The sequence below is a fragment of the Micromys minutus genome (genome assembly GCF_963924665.1).
Source record: "Micromys minutus genome assembly, chromosome: 26".
Lineage (NCBI taxonomy): Eukaryota > Metazoa > Chordata > Mammalia > Rodentia > Muridae > Micromys > Micromys minutus.
The window spans coordinates 34,901,816-34,922,265 of NC_137961.1; the positions used below are offsets into that span (position 1 = coordinate 34,901,816).

Sequence of the window (20,450 nt, forward strand, 5' to 3'; positions counted from 1 at the left end):
TTTATAGTCACAGAAGCTGAATCAGTGGGTCTTCATTTCAAGGGCATTTGACTATACTTTATTAGGGGAAGTTTTTAGTAATGGATCTGGAGTTTTCACAATATTCATTAATGTTTTCACTCACTGCCTGTTTCCTTTTAGCTGCTGACTGTTATAAAGGATGCTTTAGTGGGAATAGGCTTGCATTTTCAAAACCTTGTTTTCTCTGTCTCATAAGTTTGAAGAACGTTTAGTTAATCAAATCAAATATAACATAATAGGAAATGCTTAATTGAGGAAAAGTTAAAGAGGAAGTATGGGTAATGCTGGCCAACAGATAAAGCTTGCAGTGCACAGCATTGGAATTTACTTTGTCTGTAAAAGGTAATGTGCAGGTAATAGAGACAAGGGTGTGTTACTGCCTACATGAGTCCAGACTTACAGATTAGACAATAGTCTTTTAAGGAAATGTGTATGTTCAGAAAGGAATGTTGTGTGAATCCTAAGTAAAGAAAGGTGGTTGGTTAATAATGTACATTAATGCTACTTTTAATGTTGAAGTGTTTAATGTTTTTATGACTTTGTTTGCCATTGGTCTTTTTTTTTTTTTTTTTTTTTTTTTTTGCGCCATTGGTTTTAATAGCAAAAATTAGTTAAAGATTAATTTTCTCTAGCTCCTGAGTCCATATTTAAGTCTCTTTGTTTGATTACCCCATGGATGGGTAATTTATTTATTTCATGCATGTATGTTTGTCTGTGTCTCTCTCTGTGTATAGTTTTCAGAGGAGAACTTGTAAAAGTCAGTTCTTTCCTTCAAACATGTGGGTCTGCAGGTCATCAGTCTTTGTGGCAAGAACCTTTACCTGGTGAGCCATCTAGCTGGCTCGTATAGGGAATTTTAGACCATAGGACATGCTGTATATACAGAGGCACACCTGTATGATTGGTAGGCTGTTTATGAAAACAACTTACTTTGTATATATGTTGGTGGATACTGATTCAAACCCCTCCCCACCCTGTGTGGTTTAGCCAGTTAGCTGTGGAGGCTGGACTCCAGTAAGCAAGAGCACAGACTGACGGACATGCCCCACTGTGGAGCAGTGCATGGATGAGCTATGCGTTCAAAAACAGAGATTTATGATGGTTTAGAAACTTACGTTTTCTTTGCTGTTTTAAGAGAGCCCTTCTCTCTAGCCAGGCTGTCCTAGAACTAATGGAGAGTCATTGTCAGCCTCCTTAGTGCTGGAATTTTATGTGGGAACCATCAAACCTGGCCTTGGAAAGTGATATTCCTTTTAAAGATGTATTTATTTTTGTTTGATGTGAATGTGTGAGTGCCTAATCTGTATATGTGTACCATATGCATGTCTGATAGCCAAGGAAGTCAGAAGAGGCCAGTGGATGGATCCTCTGTGACTGGGGTCATAGGTAGTTGTGAACTGCCATATGGATGTTGGGAATCGAACCTGGGTCTGCACAGCAGCAGGTGCTAATAGTAGCACTGTTGTTAACTACTGAGTCATCCATCTCTCCAGCACACTGACAAGTAAGATTCCAGCAAGAAAGTAAAATTTATTAAATTCTTTCATTACTAATATTTTTCTCTAGTACTATATTTGTAATATTTGTTTAGTAAATATTGGCTCTTGTATCTAGTTTGGGTTATTTCATCCAATTTTGAAGAATCTTGAGTTTTGGTTTTTATAGGTCATGGTTCTGACAGTAATACTTAAAAGCCACTTGAGGATAAATAGAGTGCCTATCTCTCCAAATTGTAAAGTCATGTAGTTCAGTGTAATACAGTGAATTTTTTTTATGATTTTTTTTTCCAAATTTTTGTTCCTTAACAAATTTATACTTTTTAAGAACAAAAAGACATGTTTTAAACATCAAAATTTCACAATTTAATGTGACTTCTTAATGTCTTAAAGGTACGTCAGCATAAATACATAGTTAATTTAAAAATAAGTGTCAATTAAAATAATAATGTGACCTACTAATGTGTAACTGTTATAGGATATATATTGGTTAGCTAGGATGCCTTCTTTATGTAAGGAATGTTGCATTGTCTATCTTAGCCATGTAAGTGAGGTTGTATCTGACACTCCACCGCAGCTCAGTTGCTAGAAGTGTGCCTGTTTGAAAGGGAGAGGCTCAATGCTCATGAGTACTTCTTGTGCCGAGGATCTACATTTGGTTGTCATGGTGGCTTAGAGCCACTTGTAATTACAATTCTAGGGGATCTAGTACCCTTTCTTGGCCTCTGCAGGCTCCTGCACACAAGTGGTGCACAGACACACACTCACTCTCACACACAAAAATAAATATTTTAAAAGTGGCAGCATCTGGGATGTAAGGAACAGACCATGTGCAAGTAAGGCATAAATATTGAAGTACTAGGAGATAATTTAATGTCTTTTTAAATTAATTCCAAATATTTTCTGGAAATTTAAAATGTAACAGTGTTTTGAATGGTATAATACACATTTTGAAAAGGTTTCCAGTGAGTTATTTGAAGTGAGATATTTTAGGTTTTTTAATTCATTTAGACGATATAGTATTAGTAATAATAGTTCCTGCTAGATTAAAGTTCAATATGAACAGAAAACTCTGTCCTGTCATGTTTATTACTGTATTGGTTGCAGTAAAAATATAAGCTTGGTTTTTCAATTCTTAGATATTAATCTAATCATTTCATCATGGTCAAAAATAACTTTTGTGTATCTTAGCATTTAAAGGTTAAGTTTTATAAACATAGCTTTAAAATTTTTTTGTTTTGAAAATATTGTGGTTTTTACATAAAGTTTATTATTATTAAGTAGTTTATAGCCCCCAATCTACAATTACTGTTCAAACCATTAATTCCAAAGTCCCCCCCCCCCCTTTGGAAATTGTAAACTTTTGAGTGCAATAATTTTGGCTTATACTGAAGGGTGTAGATTTATTGTATTGCACATAGTTAAGAACCAGACTTGAGAGCCACACTGCTTGGGTTGAAATTGTTTTTCTAATTCTCTGTGGCCTTCAGCACAGTTCTTTCAGTGTCTCAGATTCTTTTTAGGGCTACTTAAGAGTCTGTCTTAGTTAAGGTTTTACTGCTGTAAACAGACACTATGACCAAGGCAACTCTTACAAAGGACATTTATTCAGAAATTCAGTCCATTATCATCATGGATGGAACGTGGCATTATCCAGTCAGGCATGGTACAGGAGGAGCTGAGAGTTCTACATCTTCATCTGAAGGCTGCTAGAAGACTGACTTCTAGGCAGCTAGGATGAGGGTCTTAAAGCCCACACCCACAGTGACACACTTCCTCCAACAAGGCCACACCTATTCTAACAAGACCACACCTCCAAATAGTGACACTCCCTAGGCCACACATATCCAGATCACCAAAGAGTCCATGAACACCATCATGGTAGGGATCATGACAGCGGGCAGCCAGGCATGCCACAGGATCAGAGGCTGAGAGCTCTCACCTGACACATCCAGAAGGATTGGGGGAGGGGTTGCTTTTGAAAGCTCATTTTCATCTTGCACCATTTCCACCCCACCTGGGACAGCTCTTCTAACAAGGTTGCACCTCCTAATCCTTCCTAAACAGTTCTACCAACTGGGGACCAAGTATACATAAGTCTATATTCTGTTCCAACTACCACAAATCAGTAAAACTAGACACTGGTCTCATAGGACTTTCATGGGAATAAATGTGTAAAATATTTAGAACAGACCTAGGTACATGAAAGATACATTTAAATATTTGCTACTGTTTTTGTCGTTTTTATGCAAATAGATTTAAAATACCATATTTTTCTCCTTGCCTCTCCTATGGAATTACCTGTTACTTGCTGTACTATGTAAATTCAAGGTTCTCTGTGAACTATTTCCTGTTTGATTCATATCCCTCTTAATTTTCTCTTTTTAAATGAACATAATTGTAAATTGCTGAAAGAGACTATATTAGTTACATTTCTTTTGCTGTGATTAAGATAGGACAGAAGCAACTTAAGAAACACATTTTATTTTGGCTCATGCTCCAATCTGTAATGGTGGGTGTGGCACGGCTGCAGGTGGTTGGAGCAGGAAGCTGGATGATTACATTTTTGTTGGTGTTGTTTGCACCCCAGAAATGGAAAAAGCAAAGTAGAAGTGGGGCAATGCTATAGATTCTCAAAGCCTGCCTCCAGTGATCCATGACCTCCCCAAACAGTGTCACCAGTTGGGGATCGAGTGTTCAATATGTGAGCCATTAGAACTTTTCTTTCCATTCAAATCATGGCAGAGACCATGTTTTTGAAAAAAAAATAATGAAAAGACCTTAATAAATGATGATGGGTGTGTGAATGAAAGCCTTCGTGTGTTGAGGTTGACATTTTCAATTGGTTTAGCTGCTTTGGAAGAGTTTGGTAGTTCCTCAAAGTGCGAAGTATGAACTCAACCAAATGACCCAGCTATACTCTTCTTAGAGAAATAAAAGCTGTTTCTATAGGAAAAAAAAACCTTGAATTTTATTGGCAACACTATTAATTAAGATCCGAAGAAGGTCCACATGTCTACCAGCTGATGAGAAGACACATCACATGAGATAGCAGTTCTCAGATATGCTCGTAAATGCCTTGTTTCGTACAGAGCAAGGGGCCTCTGGACCCTGAAATTCCTCTTGGTGGGATTTGAAAGCTCATTTATGTTTATCTAGTTTATGTCCAATGTTTGGACTGCTGTCTGTGACATAATGAATACTTGTTTCTCTTTTGAAAAGGATCACACTATTGCTTAGAGCAGGGGAACCATGTGCTGTGGATGTATACTATGACCACTGATCATACCGAGTTAGGCAAGCACCTAATAGTATTGCAGGTTGATAGAGAAACCCAAGAATTTGCTAACTTACATTTTTACAGAAGATTGCAGAGGCTGTGCTGATTTGTCTTATTTAGCGATCTAAAGGTCAGTGTGTGATTGGAATAACAACCTGATTAAATTGTGATAACTCATGATCATTCTATGCATTTGATGGTATTGATTTCTGCAGTTCCTTTGAAGATACTGTACCACTTTTGGTTTATTCTTTTGGTGGGACAGGTAAATTATAGGGCCTTCATGGTTTTTTTTTTTTTTTTCCTCTTAGAAAGATGACTCTTACTCTAAGAGTCAGAGAGCCGATGTAAAAATTCGTCCAGTTGCCAAGTATTTCATTATGTATCAATAATTGGGAAATAAGCACAAATTCTGTTTGTGGACAAGCTATTCTATTTAGGTTTGTGTCTGTTTGTTTGTTTGTTTATTTATTTATTACTTGATAGATGAAATCACAAACATTTTGCCATATAAATAACTGGGCTTCATAGTTTCAGCAATGCTTAAATTAGGGTAAGAATTTCCTCATTGTGAAAACATACAAAAGACTGCTTTCTTACCTTTTCAAATACATAATTCAGTATTGTTATCTGTGGTCAAATCGCTTTGATTTGTATAACACTTTATTTTTCTTTCCATGAAATTATAGCTTAGAATCCATTGAACAGTTTCTCTGCCTCTTTCTTTCCCTTCTCCTTTCCCCATTTTCTGGTAATTCGTACCCTGTCCATTATTTCACAACACTCCTCCCTATCCTCTCCACATTTTAACATTCTTTATCCACCTTCTTCTGTGTTCTGAGTCTTGATTTGTTGATACAGATTTTCTATTTAGGGCTAAGCATTAAATAGCCACTTATTTTTGAGTATTTATGAGCCTTGATACTCATCTGTCTGACTTTGAGAGAAATGTCAATTTCTGTATATTGTCATAAATATTTATAAGGGACTTTGAGTACATTGTCCACTTAACAACCGTAGGGCCTGTGACTTTCTTTCTAAGCTATGGGCCTTTGACTAGGTTTACAGTGCTATATATAGATTCCTTCTTGTGGAATAGGCCTCAGATCCAATCAGAAAGCAGTTGGTCACTGTGCCCCTGTAGTACCAACTGATACATCTTGCCAGGGAGGTTGAACATTTAACACTCTGTCGTAGTCTGTGTACCCAGTCCTGTTACCCTGTACATCAAAAAAGGAAGCCTACTTTTTGGAGAAATCTTCAAAGAGGGTAGAAGACTGAGCCAGAACTTGAGTCCCATTAGAAGCTTTGAAAAATAGGCTAGAGAGGTCCCCATTTGGGATAAATAACTGGTTGGGGAGAGTTTCTTTTTATGTGAATTCTGCAAGAGCAGCAATTGCTGCTGAGCTATCAGACCCTAGTCTAACCTCCCCTCCCCCACCCTTTTTGCAACTAGGTCTAAATATGTAGCCCTAGCTGGCCTAGACCAGGATGACCTTGAACTCACCAGAGATCTGCTTGCTTTTGCTTTTGAAGTTCTGGGATTAAAGATATTTGATGCCATGCGCAGAGTTTACTTTAATTACTTTTTTAGTTTCCCTTTTAAAGCCATACATGCATGTAATTAAAAAATCTTAGTATACATTAATCTTACTATACATTAGTTTAGTATACATAAATACATTAGCTTAGTATACAAAACTTTAGTGTGTATTAGGTTACGTTTTCCAAATTAAATTGAAGAGCACTTGTATGCTCTAAGATGGACTGCTTACTGTTGTTTTCTTCATTTTTCTTTTTTCTTTTTTAAAATCCAGATTTATTTGTCTTAGGAATAGTTACAGGCTGTTACTCTGCATTGCTACCCATCTCTTCCTGGAAGGTTATCATATCCTTCACCGAATTCTTGAAGTTTCTTTGTGTGCATGTATATGCATGTTTGTGTATAGGTCATGTGTGCGTTTGTGAAGCTAACAAGACAGTCGAGGTATTTTATTCTGCAGGTGCCTTCTTTCTCTTGTTCAAGACAGGGTCTTTCATTGACCTTGAACTTAGCCAAGTGGCCCTGGCTAGCTGGCTGGCAAGCTTCACTCTCCATCTTGCCATCTAGACTACAAGCGTTAGTCACCATACCTGGCTTTTTACATGGGTCCTGAGATTCAGTCCTCATACTGTGAAACCAGTGCTTTACGGATGTAGGCCTTATCATGTTTAGATCTCTTTGTGGGTTACTGCTCATTATTCTTGCTTTGGATTGGTGCTCCAGTTTAGTTAAGGACTCCTCTATGTGGTTGGTGGTAGTCCACACTACAAGAATGGAGAGAAGACAGTGGGCCAGCATCCTCACTGTTTTTCTTCTGATCTTTAGCCAGCAGACTATATTTGAAGGGGAACCATTGTCAGGTGTTTAAAGGCTTAGTTTTATTCCTTTGGTCAAGTGATCAGCCTTTTAGTTTTTTCCCTCTTTCTCTCTCTCTCTCTCTCTCTCTCTCTCTCTCTCTCTCTCTCTCTCTCTCTCTCTCTCTCTCTGTGTGTGTGTGTATCAGAGAAGCTCGCAAATTTTAAAGTCACTGTGTCTTGCATTTCTACTTTGCAAAGGTAGGTTGATGTAATCCTTTGTGTATGTGTAGATTTCTTCCATTTTATAACTCAGAATCAAAATAAGAAAGATATGCTTTTTCCTTTCACTTAATTGTTAAGCAAATGGGCCTGTCAATTACCCAAAAAAGGAAACCTCCCAACAAAAGTTCTAACTTCAAGAGTCATGATGGTATACTTGAAGACATGAGTAGAGAAATAATTGTACTCATAGTGAGATACAGAGTAGCCCCTTCCCAGTGCTCCTCACTGCAAGCCTGGCTGTTTTCTGAGCTTAGATTCTGAAAATAGAGCCTTTCTTTCCCTTTTCCTTTATTTGTATAGAGGCCCAAATACTAGGCCTGCTTGCCCCAACTTTGCCCATTCTCACTCTACAGACTTGAAGACATCCATCTGTTGCTGAGTTCTACCTCACAAAGCATCTCTCTGTCTTCTTCCTTCTTTTAGCTGCTGCTGAGATTTACAGTGTGCGGCCCTAATGTTTGTCTCTCAAGTGCCATTAAAATTGTTCTCAGTTTCCTTCTGAGTCCATTTCAAAATTATCCTAAGAACCAAGAATGATGCTAAGAAAAATTTAACTAATACCAAAGTATAATGATCTTAGTATTTCAAGGAAATAAAAGAGTATCTTACAATATATCTCACTAATTTGTCTTTTGATTAAAATCCGAATGTTGCTGGGGAATTTAGGGTTCCCTTTTGTGGGTACTTAGTCTTGTTAACAGAATTTAGAAATGGACACCGAGCCATCTCAATGTATAAAGGTGTTTGCTGCCAAGTGTAGTTGGAACTGAGTCATGTCTTTGGTACCCTAACCCACTCTAGTTGGTGGAAGGAAATGACTGACTTCTGAAACTTGCCCTGTTTGTAAGAAAGTTTGGGGACCATTTTCTAAACTTTGATAGAAATGGAAAAACAGCAGGGAAGGCGAGCTAGAAGGTGGAAGAGGAAGAGTTTCTCTTCTAGTTGTGCCTTTTCATTAAGGTTAATGAAAGCTGCCATGTCCTTCCATATAGCTGCTAGATGGAAGAGAGCCATGAGCTTGAGAACTGAGTGATCTGTGTGGAGTCGGTGAAAGCACTCTCAGGAGTAGGAACAGGCAAGGGAGCTGGAGGGAAGGCCCAGAGAGTCCTCCCTGTTAGAACACTTTTACATGGAACACGGCTGTTCTGGCTAGAAACCCGGGGGGGGGGGGTGGGAGGGAGGCTCCTAGTTATTCTGTGCAGACGATTTCTAGGTCTGCTAGTGCTGGTTCCATTCAGACTTTACTCTCCTTACAGCTCTGTAAGTTAACTTTAAAGTCTGCTCTGACCCTAGTCTTTAGGTTCTAGAATCCAGGTGATTTCTTTTGGAACATCAGAAATGTTTAGGTTACTCAAGCCAAGATATTTTGTATATTGGTCCTGAGGGTGGAGAGCTCCTGTTAATTCCTAAAATGTATTTCTCTAATTTTTTGGTATAGACATTTTTAAAGGGGCAAAATATTTTTTATAGCATTACAATAGCTTACTACATAAAGAGTTGTTAGAATAACTTTAGTAAGGTGAAACTACGTTGTAATCCAGTGGTTTATGTTTATATGATTGAATATGGAATTTAAAATTAAAAGTTTGCTTTGATATCTTACTAAGATTTGGCTCGATCTATTATTTGTTACTATATACCCCAAATTCAAATTCTTGTTTTTATCTTAAGGTTAAAAGGAGAAGAGATTTGAGCTTTTTAGCCAGTGTGTCTTCCTTTAAAAAAAAAAAAAAATCATGAATAGCTTAAATAGCTTTAATTATTAAAATAGTTTCAAAATAATTGGTGTTATAATTATATTTCTTTAACTTTCAGTGTTCGTTGCATCAAGTAATTTATTTTGGCTTTAAGAGTTAATTATAATGAGCGGATATTTAATATCCTCTACCATATGACAGCTTCAAAATATAAATATGGAAATTTATTATAAGAAAGGGTGCATCATTGTTAATGCAGGCCTTTTCTTTCTAGGAAATAGAACTCATATCAGCTTTGAGTCTCAGGGGAGGGTTGTTTGGGGGGAGGGAGTAGCTAGGCTTGCTTCTTTCTTTGTGTAACCAGAAAACTGTCTTATCAAGCTAGACTGCCAGGTCTACAAAAAAGGGAGTGGAGACACTTATGATTCAAAAACTGGTGCAGAGCTGTGTACAGTGGTGGAGCTAGTAGTTTCCAGCACTTTAATTTTTATTATACTGTTCCCCACTGTGTGACTTTTGTTTAAGAAATATGCTTCCTCATAGGAATGGGTTTCACCTCAGTGACAGCTTTGGTTATTTTACCACAACAGTGTTGTCTTAAGAACAAGACAGATTTAACCATTGTGCTATTTGAAGTTGGTGCCTGTGTTCTTATAATTAGCAACCTAATTTCTATAAACTGGAGGTGGAGAGTATCTGTATTTATCATTGAAAGATACTTTATACTCATTGATAAACAGAATCTACTTCAGATCCCAGAATCATGTTTCACTTATCAAAAGAAGTCTAGACCACATCTTTTTAGAATATATATATATATATATATATATATATATATATATATATATTCATTTATTTGCTTAAAAAATGGGAGGGTGTATAAATGTTAGATATATTTTTACTTATGTAGCACTGTGAAGTTACTAAATTCCTCAGATATAAAGTTTCTCTCTTCATTAGTGTCCTCATTTTTATGTTACTTGCATATATAGATTTAGTGGACATGTAAGTATGCATTCATCGTAGGAAGTACAGGGCATGCTAATGCTCTCAAGGGAATTTAGAATAAATTAACTGTAAATTACATGAATTCATTACCAAGGAACAAAGACCTTTTTATCTTTTTCATGCTATAATTTATGAATAAGGAAAAATTACTATTCCTGCTTGTCTTTCAAACTTTATAAATAGAAATGCTAGTTACAGCTGATTTATCACTGTTCATTAAGTACTCCAAGAGCCATCAATGTGTTGTATGGACAGGAAATACAGAGAGGTGGGTACCTGAGCTGAAGGAATGTGTGTCCTGACTAAACAGTACACAGATGACTGATGGGATGGGATGGTTCCCTCTGCAGGGAACATAGTACAGCAGATGCCTGTCAGTTCTGCGTCCTAGAACGATACAAGTGAACAAGGACAAGAAACAACACATAATAAAGTTGGTATGGTTGAAAAGAACGTTATACATCTGTTGGAATTTATGGGACTGAAGAAGTGAATAATGTACACCAGGACTAGACTGTGGTAGAACAGAGAATTTCAGACTTACTTTGTAGCGCTAATAAGTTTTAAAGAAAGTGGAGTAAAGGATCAGCTAATACATCCATAGGAGCAAAAAGAGGTGAAGGAGGGTGGAGAAATTAGTCAAGGGTCATGAGTAGAAACTGCTCAGGACCAGCAGGGTTGGCAGGAAAGTTGGTGTTACTAACCCAGTGCTTCGTGGATGAACTACTTGGGAATGGAATGCTTTAAACCTGGCACCGCAAACTGTTTTCAACTTTTAGTTACCATCTTGTCTTCCCAAAGACAGTCAAGCTGCAGTCTGTTGGGAGACTGTGCTTACTGCTGCCTCTGGTAAGGTGCTGTTGATAGAGAACGGATTCTCCCTCACCCCACAGGCTTTGTTTTCCTACACATATAGCCTGGTGGATGGCTCCTATGTTCTCACCTGACATTACTTTCCCCTTAGATTTTTAGAACTTTTATTACTGTACCCCTAACCAGTGTATGTGTGTGTCTGAGTAGATTAGAGGTCAGTTTTTGTATCATATTTCCTTCCAGTTTGAGTTCTAGGGATAGAACTTTGGGTTATCATATTTATGGTAAAGCCCTTTTACCTGCTGGACCATCTTTGCTCTTTTCTTCTGACATTTTTTTTCTATGCCTTTCTCATTTCTTGAATACATAGGCTGCCTTTATAATGCCAGATTTTTCAAAAATCTAATGTTGTCTTCAGCAGATTCTGATTGATAGTGTTAGAGAATAGAACCTGACTGGTGTGGGAAAGGAGCCAACTAAAAATTATTACTTAATAAGATTAGACTTATTAAGGGAGATGGAATTGTTTTCTCGGGCAGAGGAGTTGCCTCATTTTGTGAAGTGTAACATGTAAGCATGAGGAAGGGATCCCATCCCTGGAACCTAAGAACCCAGTGTGGTGCTGTGGGTTATAGTGTAGTGCTGTGGGTTGTAGTGTAGTGCTGTGGGTTGTAGTGTAGTGCTGTGGGTTGTAGTGTAGTGCTGTGGGTTATAGTGTAGTGCTGTGGGTTGTAGTGTAGTGCTGTGGGTTGTAGTGTAGTGCTGTGGGTTGTAGTGTAGTGCTGTGGGTTATAGTGTAGTGCTGTGGGTTGTAGTGTAGTGCTGTGGGTTGTAGTGTAGTGCTGTGGGTTGTAGGGTAGTGCTGTGGGTTGTAGTGTAGTGCTGTGGGTTGTAGTGTAGTGCTGTGGGTTGTAGTGTAGTGCCACAGCCATGAGCACACATGCAGTTCCACATAGCTCATTGAAACTGCAGAGCTGGGCTGCCTAGCTCAGGCCCAGGAGCCTGAGGTGGGAGCTAATGCATTCTCTTAACACGATTGGGCTATGGGCCCACCCTGCAGAACTCGTCCCCTGATCTTCATTCCCACTCTCCTCTGCCATGTTTCTACTGCTGTAATCCCACACTCTCTCCTGTCAAGCAAGTGGCCAAGCTAGATCGTGTGTTCTGTTAACACTCCTAGCTTTTACGTTTGTATAGAATGAAAAATTTCCAAATCTGTAAGTTTTGATGCTATTTGCTTAACAGTTCCCTTCTCTGTCTGTGCGTCTTGCTGACTCACTCATTGTGTGTGTGTGTGTTTTATATGGTAATGTACCCTAGAGCTGCTTAGGGTCTTTTCACCTAAAGGTCAGTTGCACCGATTGCAGTTCAGCCTTCAGCAACAATCTATCTTGTTAGATTATCTACTTCTCCTCATGGGACTTGCATCCTCCTGTGCATTTATTTGTTTTATTATTTATTTTTAATATATTATATTTTGTTTTTATAAAAGAACTTGCAAATAACATAATGCAACGAAATTGACCAAACCCAAAGACTTTACATTACAGTATAGTTCTGTATAGTTAAAGTAGTCAGTCTGAAACTGTGGAGTTTCACACTGTAGTTTGCACTTTCACCTTTAAATATTTCATACAATTGTCCACCACCAAAACCCGGGAAAATGTATGTCAAAGTTAAAATTAGTGAAACAATTAATTCTGTGTCATCTTTTATGACAGAAGTGTCTTTTACTGATATTCAATGTTGTTTGCATGTGCACCACGTTTTCTTCATGCATCCGCTGGTGTGGGTTTAGGCTACCTCCATTTCTTAGCTGCTGTTCACAGTGCTGCACTGGGACCTCTGCTTGCCATCCTGTGACGTCACACCCTTTGACTGTACTTACCAATGGGATTGCTGCAGCATGTGTCACTTCGACTCTTACTCTTGCAGCAGCCTTGACGCTGTTTTCCTTTATGGCTGTATTAGGACATTATTACATCTCTCCCAGCAGTGTGCAGGAGCTTCCCTCACACAGCCTCACGTATATATCCTCATCAGTTTTATGTTGTTGATGATAACCATCCTAATGGATAAAATGATTCCTAACCATGGGTTTGAGTTGCATTTCCTTTATAGTATTATTTTTAATTAACTTTTAAAATTACTGTGCATGTGCATGAACACACACACGCACACCTGCCTGTCTGTGTTTGTCTTAAGATCAGGGACCAACTTTGTGGAATCAATTTTCTCCTTTCATCTTTATATGGATTCTGGGGATCAAATGAAGGTAGCCTGGCTTGTACGGCAAGCACCTTTATTGACATAGCCATGTTTTGGGCCCAGAAATACTTATTTATTATATTTTTGTCTTTAGGATCAGTAGTGATGACTTTAATTGTGGTAGACTTTCTTATGGTAGTAGGCTTGTTTCTCTGATACTTTCTATTATAATTTCTGTTGAAACTGTTATTTCTTCTGATCGGTTAAATACATTTTCTCTTTTTCCAGAATGTTCTAAGATGGAAACGTGCTAATTTTAGTTATTTTCAAAAATTTATTTCAGTGCTATAAACTTTACTGTGTGTATAAACTTTCCTCTGCTGTGTGCTGGCTAGTTTTTATGTTGACTCATCAAGAGCTAAGGTCATGTAGGAAAAAGGAAGTAGAAAAAGTCCATAGTACTGGTCTGTGAGAAGTTTATAAGACATTTTAATGATTGCTGTGGGAGTTCACCGTGGGTAGTACATCTTTAGCTGGTAGTCCTGGGTTCTATAGAAAAGCAGGCTGAGCAAGCCACGACAGGCCTGGAAGCAGCAAGCCTCTGTGGACTCTACATTAGCTACTCCTTTTGGGTTCTTGCCTTGAATGAGGGACTACAATCTGTAAGTCAAAATGAACTTTCCCCCTTCACCAAATTGTCTTGGTTATTGTGTTTTATCACAGCAATAGAAACTCTATGACATACTGCCTTTACTATATCTCATAAATTTTGATGAATCATGCATTTTAATTTTAATCTAAGATATTTTAATATTTTAGTCTTTTATTTCTATATTAATTTGAATAATGTTTAGATTTCAGATACTTGAGGATTTCTTAGCATATTTCAATCATTGATTTCTGCTTGGATTTCATTGAGGTTTGGAAACGTAAATCACCTTCATTAAAATATTACTATAATTTTGTGACTGAGAATATATTCTCTCTTGGAAAGTGTTCCATGTGAACTTGAAAACAACAACAAACAGTTACCACCTCTTTTGTTGTTGAATGTACTCTATACATGGTAGCTGAGTAGAGGTGACTGATGTTGCTATTTAGTTAAGCTATATTCTTGGTTTTCTTTTTTTAGATCTGTGAATCACTGAGAAGAACACTCTGCTGAGTGGTGCCTTTGGGTGTTGAGACATCTGTCAGAGTTATAGTGGAATTGGTGGTTTTTCCCTGAGTTTCATTAATTCTTGCTTCAATGTTTTAATGCTCTGGCTTTATCCTAATTTTGGTTATTGCTTTTGTTTATATTTTTAAAATCAGTTAATTTTGAGACAGACTCTTATGTGTATAGATGTCAGGGATCAAACTTAGATTGTCAGTGTTCTTACCCATAGGCCGTCTTGGCAGTTCAGTGCCTTTTTTAGTTTTTGTTTATTTTTATTAAGATTTATTTATTTATTCTATATAAGTACACTGTAGCTGTCTTCAGACATACCAGAAGAGGGCACAGATCCCATTACAGATGGTTGTGAGCCACCATGTGGTTGCTGAGAACTGAACTCAGGACCTCTGGAAGAGCAGTCGGTGCTCTTAACGGCTGAGCCATCTCTCCAGACTCAGTACCTTTTTTTTTCTTTAATAATTAAAACAAATCTTTCTCTTTTTCTGATATCTTTACTTGAAATCCAGTATTTTATATTTTTCTACTTATGCTTTAATGTCAGTATATTAATAATATCCTTTACAGTTCTTAGATAATTATACCCCATTTGTATGACATTTGTCACTAATGTGCTCTCTGTTCAAATAACACTACATTGTTTCATGGGGATTGCATGCGCTTCCTGATAGTATCGTCAGTTCCTCTCAGTCCCTTTGTAACATTTTCATTCACTTCACTTGTCCGTGCGCTGTGTATCACCACTGTTACTGTTTGAACTCTTACACATTATGTTATGAAGATCTTGTGCTATACTCATTTGAGTCCTTGACTTACATTTTCTTCATGTTCAGTTTCTGTATCATTTTTCTCTCTGAAGAACTTTTTAACACCTCTAAATAATTTAAAGCACACTTTTTTAAAAAGGAAGGAAAGAAAGAAAAAGAAAGAAAGAAAGAAAGAAAGAAATGTTTGGTCGTGAGTGTGAGGAAGTTTTGAATAACTCCAATTAATTTCCTTATAGAGGCTGAGATTACCAATAAAGAAATAATACATAGTGTAAGAAAAAGTTAATTCAGCAGGACAAGAGAGATGCATTTGGTTTTAGATAGGGTAAGTAGGTTTAATCTTTTTTCAGATAAATACTTATAAACTAAAATTTCATCTTCTTTCCTTTGCCTGCCTTCCTTCCTTCCTTCCTTCCTCCCTCCCTCCCTCCCTTCCTTCCTTCCTTCTTTCCGTGGTGTAGGGGTGCAAACCCAAGGTTTTGTGTGCTCTAGGGTAACACAACTGAGATAAGTCCTAACCTCATCTTTCTCTAGAAATTATAGAAATCGGCAAGGCATTTCCTAAGCTAATGAGAACCATGTCCTGTGTGTTTTAAATAAGTGAAACCTGTGGTTCAGCCACCTTTCAAATTCGTTTCTTGTGTTCCTGTGTCTTATCGTTGCTGTTCTGGTGTTGCCCTGGTGCTGTGATAATACATTTATTACCAGAAGCACCTGAAAACGAAAGGGCGTATTTCCTCTAACACTGTAGAATCCATGATTAAAGGAAGCAGAAGCTGAAGCATAGACTTACTGGCTTGGTTCCAGGCAACTACTTTCCTTATATATCCTAAGGCCATCTCTGGGATAACACCACCCACACCAGGCTGCCCCTCTCACATCAGCTAGAAGTCAAGAAGATATCCCATAGACAACACCCACAGATCATTTGGTGGAGGCTGTTTTTTCATAGTGGTTCCTTAGTTCTGTGTGTCAGGTTGACAACAAAGATTAGCATTCATTTGCTAAAGTCTAAGTTTACAGTAGGATTAAAAACACCATTTATTCCTAGAAAGTATATATAGCATGGAAAACTCTGTCTTTTAGAACAATCTTGAAACTCTGAAGTACTGTCTCAAAGGCTGAAATCTGCCTTATAACACTGTGTATGCAGGAACTGCCTGGCTGCAGCATTGATAGAAAACACAGCACACCCTGCCATCCACAGTAGCCGAGTCTGTGTGAAACCATGGTCACAGCTGACACCTGATCCTAAGCAGTAATTCCCTGATCATGGAGTGGAGCCAGAGAGAGGAATAGGCTGAAAAAGCAGCTCGAGGACAGACTTTAGCACATAAAGATATTTCTGTAGTTTATGGGTTACCTTGAGGAAGTGGACTGTTTCTCCTGGGGTATAGTGGTCAGTGAGCAACTGTGGCCAGCTAAGCTTTCTTCAGAAGCCCTCCTGGGTCCAGTGACACTAAAGAAGGAATGAATATGACAAGAACACTCAGTGAATATGACAGGGCCTTGGATTACCCAATTTGAGTGGGTACTTTCTAGTTCAAGCTTCCTTCCTATTCTAATCTCTGCGGAAGGCAATGACATAGTGTTAATCTATTGTGTACTTTTGATACAAAAGGCAAGGTTTAGGTGTGGCCAAATGACGAGAGCATTTGTGTAGCCTGTGCAAGGCCGTAGGTTTTCTCTAACACAAAAAAAAACTAAACACACCATAAGAAGCCATATGGGTTGGTTGCCCCACAGTGCAGTAGCCCCTCATTAAATTGTGTGTCTTGATTTCTGATGTGTTTCAGTAAGACACGATATTGCAAGAGCAAAGTGTTGTAGCAAAACCCACCAGGCTGGTGTTTACAGGGCCTTTAGTACTGTGGAGCTGGTGATTACATCATCATCACTGGAAATACTCTCTGAACTAGGAGTGTGTCCGCTGCCTTCTGAGCTAGTTGTAGCACCACACTTCAGAGAACTCTTAAGTATTTTCTAAGAAACAAACACCAACAATGAAGACCTCCTGCTACTTTTACCATGTCTTTGTCAAGTCACAAGACACTTAACAAACCAAATGTGTGGGTTTTGTGAGCGCCTTCTTTGTTTTCTCAGTGCCAGCAGCACCTCAGTCAAGAACAGACAGTGCTGTAAGATGGATTGGTCATAACTGTCTGGCATATGCCAAATAGAATGTCTGAGGCTTGCCACGTGTTTGATTACTTGATACTGTATAGTGGCTTTTGGCTATCGTGATTGACAGGGTGTTTTAAAAAAATACAATTCAGACTTTTGAGATAGAAGAATCAATTCTAGGGCTTCTTCTTACCTTATATGGATTTCCACCTGGTAACCTTTCGGTGGAATAACATAATATCTGTACTATTTGTTAAGAGCATCTCTTTCTGTGCTGATTATGATTGTATTAGTATGAGGTCAGCATAAATGATGCAGATACTTGATGTTGTCTGCCTTGCCTGGTATGCAAGAAGATTGTTAGGAAAGATTCCAAAAACAGTCATATTTTTTCTAGGGTGGGGAAGGATATTTTATTTTTGAGACAGGGTCTCTCTATGTAGCCCTAGTGGCCCTGAAACTTTCTCTAAAGACCAGAATAGTATCAAACTAGAGATCATTGTGCCTCTGTCTCCCAAGTGTTGAGATTAGAGGCAAGCACCGTCATGCCCAGCTATGGTCACACGTTTTAATGTTAGGAGTGAAGAAACCTTTATAGATTTCATCTTGTCCTGGTATCTTGGTAAAGTCTAATATGCTACTAAGACCTTTTCCTTCTCCATTTTCATGATCACAGTTTCATTATTGCTTTGAGACGTTTTCACTGAAGAGTTAATTTTTATGGAATAATGGCCACTGAAGAAGTAGAATCTTACCCTTTCTTCAAATGTAGTTATAACTGGAAAAATGAATATAACTAGTCGTTTTGGAAGAGAAGAGATTTGTCTTTGGGGCCCCAAACCTTACAGCGTCTGAGTAGCAGATGCTTTCTTGTAGATTTACATGTTTTTTATTATTTTATTTTCTATTGTTTGTGTAAAAGATATTGTGTGAGTGTGGACATGTGTGTGGAGATTGGAGGACCACTTTGGAGAATTGGTTTCTTTTCCTTCCACAGTGGGTAAGTCCAAGTCATCAGGTTTCGCTCAAAGAACCTATTTAATTTTATTTTAAGCTGCCTTATTGTTCGTTTTACTAGCTCATATTTTTGCCTAGGAAAGTAATTGAAAACATTGTGCTTATTCTTTCCAGGTATTGTGATAAAATTATAATTAAAAATAAGTTTAATGTGGTTTTAGCTTTCAAATTGTTGCTTGGAGCTGTTAATATAATCATAATCACAGTAGTGTGCACCTGGTAAATCCATTAATGTTCTTAGTAGGAGTGACAGTTACTTATATCCATCTCTAAGTTATATGTAATGGATAAATATATTACTGTCTTTTTCTTTATTAGCCATGGTTCATAGCTTGTGGTAAAGGTTGTACTTCATACAACAAAATATAAAGATACCTTGGCTTTTGTAAAAAGAATCCGATCTTAGAAACAACACATTGTTTTACCTTAGTTATCACTCAATACAGACATTTTGGTGTATTGATAACCTGCTTAGTGATGGTGTCAGTTCTCTGGTGACGTGATTGGTATTTGTAGGATCTTAAAACTTGTTTAATGATGCTTGCTTGGTTATGTTAATGTGCATGCTTTGTGTGTGTGTGTGTGTGTTAGAAATGGCATCAAGGGAAACTGGCACTTGGCTAATTTGTCGAAGCCCTGACTTTTGTCTGTAGCACACCTGACTCCTGTGCTCATAATTCACATCAGATTCTGTAAACAAGTTCTTGTCTCAGAGAGAGCCTCAGACTTACCAACCTATTTCAAATATTACCCATTAGGAAGTACAAGAGAGCTTGTTAGCACTGTAAGCACAATCAAACATGGGGAAACGAAGTGGAATATTCAAGTTTTATCCTAGAGGTAATTAGCCCTGGCTACTCACAATAATCAGAACATCTGCAAAATGCTTGTTGGTTAGAGTGCCAAGATGATGTTAGATGTTTCACTACCAGCTAAGCATATGATGTAGCAGTGGTTTTGAATTTTTCATGAATACCTGCTTTGTTTATTAAAATCTAGATCAAGTGACAATTTGGGGATACTGTTAATCTTTGTATTTGTTCCTATAAGTCAGTTTGCTGTCTTTCCATACAAATCCATTAGGTTTCCCAAGACCCAGGTTGCCTTTATCTTGTTATCTTGCATTTGAAATGTTAGCTTTCTTTGTTTTTCCATATTGACTTGTTTTGTTTATTTGGCCTGGCCTAAAGTTGTTATGTAGACTAAGCTGGTGGGAACTCAGACATTTTCTTGACTCTTCCTTTTGAACACTGGGATTCAAAGGGTGCATCACCTCACCCTACTTATCAAAGTACTTCATGGCAAAGGTATTTTTATATAGTAATCGACCTATAAAGTTTCTTTACATCTGTTCAATGAAAAGAACACACTAGCTCTTTTTCCCTGTAGGTCAAGTATCAAGTTCAGACTGCCTGATCTTGAGCTTACTGTAGAGACTAAGATAGCCTCAAGCTCATATATAGAGGTGCTAGCCTGTGCCTTTAGTATTTATTTAATTAGTTAAATCAATTAACTAATTAATAAATGAAGTCTCATGCAGTAACCCAGGCTGGCCTCTGATTTCCTGTGTAGGTACAGGTGAGAATAACCTTGAACTCCTGAGGCCCCTGTTTCCCAGCTTACGGTATTAGGATTACAGATGTGTACCATTATTTTCTTTTTTTCCTTTTTTTCCTTTTTGAATAGTGTCTTACCTGTAGCCCCAGGTGGCCATAAACCCATGGTAGTCTTCCTGCCTTGACCTCTAAAATGCTTCCCAGGCATACAGCACCATATTAATCTAAGGTAAATTCTTAAGGAAGTGCCATTTGACAGCAGATGGTAAAAGAAACTTAAAATAGGAAATCATTACCAGTAATTCTATTACTCTTTCTAAAAGAATATGCAGGCTTTAGCTCACATCATTTAAAAGTATTTAGTAGTTTGATTAGTCACCACAAGATTTGTATAAGCCCATACTTAGCAATTTTTTTTTTTTTTTTTTTGGTTAGATTAACTTCTTGAGACATGCAATTTTTTTAAACTATAAGTGGCCAAACATGTGGCTAATCTTTATGTCTCTGTTACCTGGTCCAGAGTCTCATACAAACTAAAACTAAGTGTTGTGAGTGGTTGATTGAGTGACCAACTTTCCACGAAGTCGGAAAGAAAAGAGCCAAGATGAGTAGAAGTTTGACCCAGTGTTTCTCCACTATGATTACTTGTCTTGTTTTTTAAAGCCAA

General features: G+C 37.8%; 1 protein-coding gene across 2 annotated transcripts in view; it reads left to right on the forward strand.

Moving 5' to 3' along the window:
• The window catches only part of RNGTT (RNA guanylyltransferase and 5'-phosphatase), a 168,146-nt gene that overhangs the window by 72,732 nt on the left and 74,964 nt on the right, over positions 1-20,450 (forward strand). The window lies entirely within an intron of this gene.